Below are 6795 nucleotides of genomic sequence, written 5' to 3'. Positions count from 1 at the left end.
CAAAACAAAGATATTGGGCTTAGTTAGGCCCTAGCTGTCATAGAAAATATGCCTTAATTAATAGATAATCAGGATTCTATTGTCTGTTGATAGGGCAATATGCTAAATTATCAGTGGTACCAAGAGAATCAGAGATCTCAAAAAATATTTTTACTGTTATTTTGTCTAGTAAATATATAGATAGATGGTGAGGTTACTTCATCAAGATATCTAAAAAAGATTTGGCTATAAATATTTGAGAAATGGAATAAACATATAAAATTATAATGTTTAGATAATAAATAGTTTAGGACAACAATGTAAGAGAAATCACAGAAATAGGTCAAGAATATTTAATTTCAGACCAGGCATAACTGACCAGGAGACAAGTTCAGTGTGTAAAATACACATTGTCATGAGCTCTCTGTGATTATTTCTAAGTACATATCCAGTTTGACTATACTGACTGAACTTTTTTAGGACTTCAGGGTATTAACAATCATTTGAAACAAAATGACTGGAAAGGTATGTGTGCAGAAAGAATTGGAATCATGATGGGATATTTAAATGTAGCTTGGCAAAATTTGCCAGTCAAACTTGATCAAAAGGAAAAGCTCCCGCTCACATTTTATGTGGTAATAAGTGGAAATGGTCTCATAGATTTTTACTTCTGAGTCTTGTTTGTCTTTAAATGATTGCAGGGAAAAATGTTTAAGATGGCAGAAATTTTTCTCAAATTAAAAGAAACTGAAAAATTGCTGTTGAAAATATGAATGTGCTAGATTTCTTAATCTCACGTAATCATTATTCTTAGGGGTATTTTTTGTGCTTTTAGTATTCAAGTGTTCTCAACTTTTGATTTGTTGTAAGTCTTTAACAATGTCACAGGGATAAAGCATGACACAAAAGACGGTTGCACCCATAGCTCATGATTTCCATGTATTATTCTGTTTCAGACAATAAACCAAAGTCATAGCTTGGTTCTTTATTGAAATTCTTTTCCTTTTCTAATAATAAGAATTTAATTTTATCCCATAACTGCATTTGAGATTAATTGGGACCTTACATTTTAGACTATAGTAACATTTTGGATCATCTATAATATTTGGATGGTTTTGTTTATCATCCAATTATTTTGTTAAATTTACAGTGGACATTTTCATAACAACAAAGGCTTATATGCCAGGTATTGTGCCAAATGTGTAACTTTTTATCCTCATGTCAGACCTATAAGATAGGCACAATTTTATATTCTTTTCACTGATGGAAAAATGCGTTTAGAGAGGTTAAATGACCTGCCTAAGATCACACATCTCACATCTAGCAAGTGGTCTGAAACCCATTACACAACATCAAAACCATAGTCTTGAAGCATTACACTGCAATATCTCCTTTCCAGGAAATTTTCTATATATTCATCTTTAATTTCCTTTCTTCTTGTACATTTGTTTCCACCATTTGTTATCTATGTTATGTGTTCTTTTTAGTAAACCAATTATCACCATCCCGTAATAGTAACAGTTCTGTTATTCTTAACCACTGCTCAAGGTCTCTGGAGCAATAATTGGAGGCTTGGAACCAGTGAACTTAAGTTTATACTTAAAATTTACTCAGAAATTGCTCATTTCAGTTTTCTAGTATACGTGGACAAGTTATATCATCAAAATGTGTTGCTTTATCTACATTTGTCTATTTTCCAAAATTTTAATGTGAATATTCACCATGGTTTATCTATTAAGATGTATTTATGTAAATACATCTACATCTATCTATATTAGATATCATTTAATTATAGAAATACTATAAAAACATTTTCCTCCAGAAGAAATAATGCAGTGGGATGTTTGGCTCTGAAAAAGTATTGGAGTCAAAAAGTTCCTAAATTTTTTTCCTTAAACTCTACAATTAAAGATAAACAAAAGTAGATATACATAAATATATTAAAAAGTTGTAAATTTCTGGTTGCTTGAGATAATTATATATTTTCTGATGCGTCCCATTCCAAAGTCTATCTGCTGAAATGCAGCACTATATAATCTGCTTTCTGAGTCCTATAAGGTGTAGTTTTAAAATTAAGGTCACAAGAAGGTGAAGACAGGCAGTAATACACTTGTTGACCCTTCACAGGAATTCCAGATAAAACCCCAGAAGTTGAGTCAGAGATAATCACAAGATCTGGAATTTACAATAACAAACTCTCCATATATCTACCTGTCAGACTTCTTCCTCTTAGGGAGGGACAAAAGGTCACTAAAATAGCTTTTTTTTTCATGAAAATGTTTTTACCCTTCTTTGGAGGGTAATGAGAAGTTATAGTATAAATTATATAGGGATATTAGATTTTTTTTCATTGACACTGTTTATTCTTAAAGGCCCAAATGTTAATAACTTTTTTCAGGAAGATTATAGTAGAAGTGGGAAAAAAGTCATAACAGGAACAACAAAAAAGGAAAACAAAAGATTGATTACTGAAGCGAAGATCAAACGTTAGCAAATTTCACAAGATTGAACATGTGAGAAAATTTTAATTTAAATGAAATTCAAAACAAAATCCATGCAATTTTTTCAATCCTTATGTAGCCATACGCTAAGGTGAGGTAGTGCGATATTAAATAAAGGCATCACATGCTTCATCCTTTTTCTACTTTTTTCCTAGTAAATAGAAAAAATCATGAAAATACTGCCAGTTATTATTATAATTTTCCTAGCAATAATTCTGTTGATAAAATTCTGTTTTCTTAGGATTTCATAGGCAATAGAAAACAGTGTAGAGTTACATTCTTTTAAGTGTGTTGTCGGTTCTACAATATTAACATAATTTTACTTTTCTTTACAAATATGAGATCACCCATGGCTAAGTATTAAAAAAGTAAATCCGTGTTATTATTTCCCATCTCTGTCCACCCTGGGTTTTGGTTTAAAAGACAAATATTATAGAACATTCAATTTATTTTCGTTATCTACAGCATGGATATAAGTCTTAAAATGAACACATACATTATAGTTGAATTTTATGGTACATCTTAGTAATGTTTAGTGTTTTGAATGTAACAGAAATGTATAGCATTTCTAAAAAAAACTTTATCATGTAAGAATATGATACATCTATCTTAAAAATTCAAAGACATTTTTTTCAAAAGAGAAAAATATAATAATATCTTATTTTCATTTCTTATTATATGATGAGGACTACAGGCAATATTGTTGTTAGAGGCAATCAACATTTTCCAAAAGCGAAGCAACAGACACATGTTGTCACTTAACCTAAAGGATCTTATCTATCTGGTATTCATTCTGTATGGCCTGTGACTTTCCATTAATGTGAGATAGAGAGGGAATGGGGAAGGGAACAACACTTATTGAGATGCTATCTCAATGCTATTTTTCATTTTACAGATGAAGCTAAGGGTGTGAGCCATGTTTGTTTTGCTTACTTGTTAACAGAATGAATATTTTTAAAGTAAAGAGGAAAACTTTTCAAATCCTTGGACTAATCAATTTACATAAAGCAATTGGATATGCCAACTGGAACCTAAGTGATATTGTTTGATCTGCCCATTTTAAGACAATAATTCTTGCTTGTCTTAGGAATGTTTTCCCTAATTATTCTTTGTTTCTCTTAAAAATATGGAAACTTGATTGGTATTGGTTGATTCCTGATTTATAACTTGCATATTCTTCTTGCTTGGTTTATGAATCATCAGGCTACAGGACAAAAAATAACCAGTAAGATGACCTTCTCCATTTCCTCAGTTTTTACTTATAAATTATGTACATCCTTTCTCCAAAGCTAAACAAAATTTCTTATCCAAATTCCCATTTCTTTTAGGAAGTCTGAATTAACAAGAAATCAAACAATATCACTTTTCTTTTATCTCAAACTTTCTATTTGGAATCAATTTTGTTTTTGGATCATTTTTATCGTCTCTTCTCAGTTTGTGTGACATCCTTAACTCTTTGTTGCATCTGACAAAAGACATGCTCTGCTTTTTTCCTTTTTTTTAAAATTAATTTTTATGTGGAATTCAGATGAGAAAGAATGCAATATTGCTTTGACTGCCCGCCATAATATAAAATGTAGTAAAATGTACAGCTGGTGATAGTCTAGTTAGAATTTTTTAATGAAATATAAAGGAAAAGACCAGGTGCTTAATTTTTACATGCTGCATTTCTTTTAAAAAATTCATGGTATCTTTTTGAATAATTTTTACTCATGCAGATGTTCTTAATATTGGAAACAGACGTTTATTTTATTTCCTTGGTTCCCATTTCACACTAAGCTTTTGTACAAAGAAGGTGGGCTGAATAGCTAAATTATTTGTGAGTCAGGATTCCAAGGGTAATTATTCTCAGATAATTGCCAAATGACTCATGGCAAGACTTTCAATAATGTGTACCTTGGTTTGTCTAGTTCAGATCTGGAGGATAATGGTTGTTTAACATAATAGAAAAGAACTTTAGGCTATTTAAGAAGACATGCACGTCAGTAAAAATGTGTTGACTCTTAAAATAATAGACAACCCCATTTATATTATTTCTTAGAGGATGAATCATTGCTGTAAGAACTGTGTTTCACAAATTTCAGAATTTTGAAATTTCTAAATAATCAAAAGTACTTTTTCTTTTTAGCTTAACACACATTATAAGAAAATCAGTCTGAGTCGTTTAGAATTAAGTGAGTAGAATTTATAATGATGATTTAAGCTTTCCCCCCAAATTACCAGTATATAAAAATTTTGGCTCTGCGGCGTGGTCCTTGGAGATTCTCGGCCTTGCCCTGTGCTAGCCATGGCTGACTACCTGAGAGCGGCGGCACGTCCCACGTGCCAGACGATGGACTCACTACACAGCAGCTGTTCAACCGCGAGGACAGTCTCACCTACAGCAACTTTCTCATTCTCCCCGGGTACATCGACTTCACTGCAGACCAAGTGGACCTGACCTCTGCTCTGACTAAAAAGATCATTCTGAAGACCCCACTGTTTTCCTCACCCATGGACACAGTCACAGAGGCTGGGATGGCCATAGCAATGGCGCTTACAGGTGGTATTGGCTTCACCCACCACAACTGTACATCAGAATTCCAGGCCAATGAAGTTCGTGAAGTGAAGAAATATGAGCAGGGATTCATCATGGACCCTGTGGTCCTCAGTCCCAAGAATCGAGTGTGGGATGTCTTTGAAGCCAAGGCCCGGCATGGCTTCTGCGGTATCCCCATCACTGACACAGGCCGGATGGGGAGCCACCTGGTGGGCATCATCTCCTCAAGGGACATTGATTTTCTCAAGGAGGAGGAGCATGACCAGGGAAAGTTGTAAATGAAGATGATAAGCTGGTTGCCATCATTGCCCAGACAGACCTGAAGAAAAACTGAGATTACCCGCTGGCCTCCAAAGACGCCAAGAAGCAGCTGCTGTGTGGAGCAGCCATCGGCACTCATGAGGATGACAAGTATCGGCTGGACTTGCTAGCCCAGGCTGGTGTGGATGTGATGGTTTTGGACTCCTCCCAGGGAAAACTCCATCTTCCAGATCAACATCAAATACATCAAAGAGAAATACCCCAGTCTCCAAGTCATTGGAGGCAATGTGGTCACAGCTGCTCAGGCCAAGAACCTCACTGATGCTGGTGTAGATGCCCTGCGGGTGGGAATGGGCAGTGGCTCCATCTGCATCACTCAAGAAGTGCTGGCCTGTGGGCGGCCCCAAGCAACAGCAGCGTACAAAGTGTCAGAATATGCATGGCGCTTTGGTGTCCCTGTCATCGCTGATGGAGGAATCCAAAATGTGGGCCATATTGCCAAAGCTTTGGCCCTTGGGGCCTCCACAGTCATGATGGGCTCCCTCCTGGCTGTTACCACTGAAGCCCCTGGCGAGTTTTCTTCTCTGATGGGATCCAGCTAAAGAAATATCATGGTATGGGTTCTCTCGATGCCATGGACAAACATCTCAGCAGCCAGAACTGATACTTCAGTGAAGCTGACAATATCAGGGTGGCCCGGGGGCTCTCTGGGGCTGTGCAGGATAAAGGATCCATCCACAAATTTGTTCCCTACCTGATTGCCAGCATCTAGCACTCCTGCCAGTACACTGGTGCCAAGAGTTCGACCCAAGCCCAAGCCATGATGTATTCTGGAGAGCTCAAGTTTGAGAAGGGAACATCCTCAGCTCAGGTGGAAGGTGCTGTCCACAGCCTCCACTCATATGAGAAGCGTCTTTTCTGAAAAGGGATCCAGCACACCCTCGGTTTTTCAATAAAAGTTTGAAAAAAAAAATTTTGACCAATGTCTCACTCTTTAGATAAAATAGGGGTCCCTGGCCGGAAAACTTACAGAGCCATGTGCCTGATAGTCATGGATAACCCGTGTGTCAAAGTGATGATTTGCCAGCTTGGTTAATGAATGAATATGCAAAGGACCTCAGGATATGTTTTGTGAGTGATTATCAGTAATGATGAGAATGAATTTATTGTGAGTTAGGTTACTTTCTGTATTTAATAATCTTCATTTTTCAAAGTTATATCATTCTGTAAAGAAAAATTACTAATGGATTTCTATTTGACAAATCATCTTTTTATAATGCATATGATCCTTTAAAAAAGAATTATTTTCTCACTGCTATTTATTCTCTCCACATTGACCCTGCTAACAGGAAGAATATATCTGCTTGGGAAAGAGGAATCCCCAAATCTAGGCTTTGTTCTACCTCTGTTTCCCACTAATCGATTCAAATAGATGTTAAAAAAAAAACTCCTCAAAAAAGAAAGTGCATTGTCTTGAATGACTACGTATTCTTGCTATTCATAAATTTCATTCTG

At 35.6% G+C, this 6795-nt stretch overlaps 1 pseudogene; it reads left to right on the top strand.

The window, feature by feature from the left end:
- Window positions 1–492: 492 nt before the first annotated feature.
- Window positions 493–6211, top strand: LOC137761387 (inosine-5'-monophosphate dehydrogenase 2 pseudogene; annotated as a pseudogene).
- The last annotated feature ends 584 nt before the right edge of the window (window positions 6212–6795 follow it).

Source organism: Eschrichtius robustus, chromosome 1, assembly GCF_028021215.1.
Source record: "Eschrichtius robustus isolate mEscRob2 chromosome 1, mEscRob2.pri, whole genome shotgun sequence".
Classification (NCBI taxonomy): domain Eukaryota; kingdom Metazoa; phylum Chordata; class Mammalia; order Artiodactyla; family Eschrichtiidae; genus Eschrichtius; species Eschrichtius robustus.
Note: the sequence above shows the minus strand (reverse complement) of the source record. Positions and strands in the feature narration are given on the sequence as shown.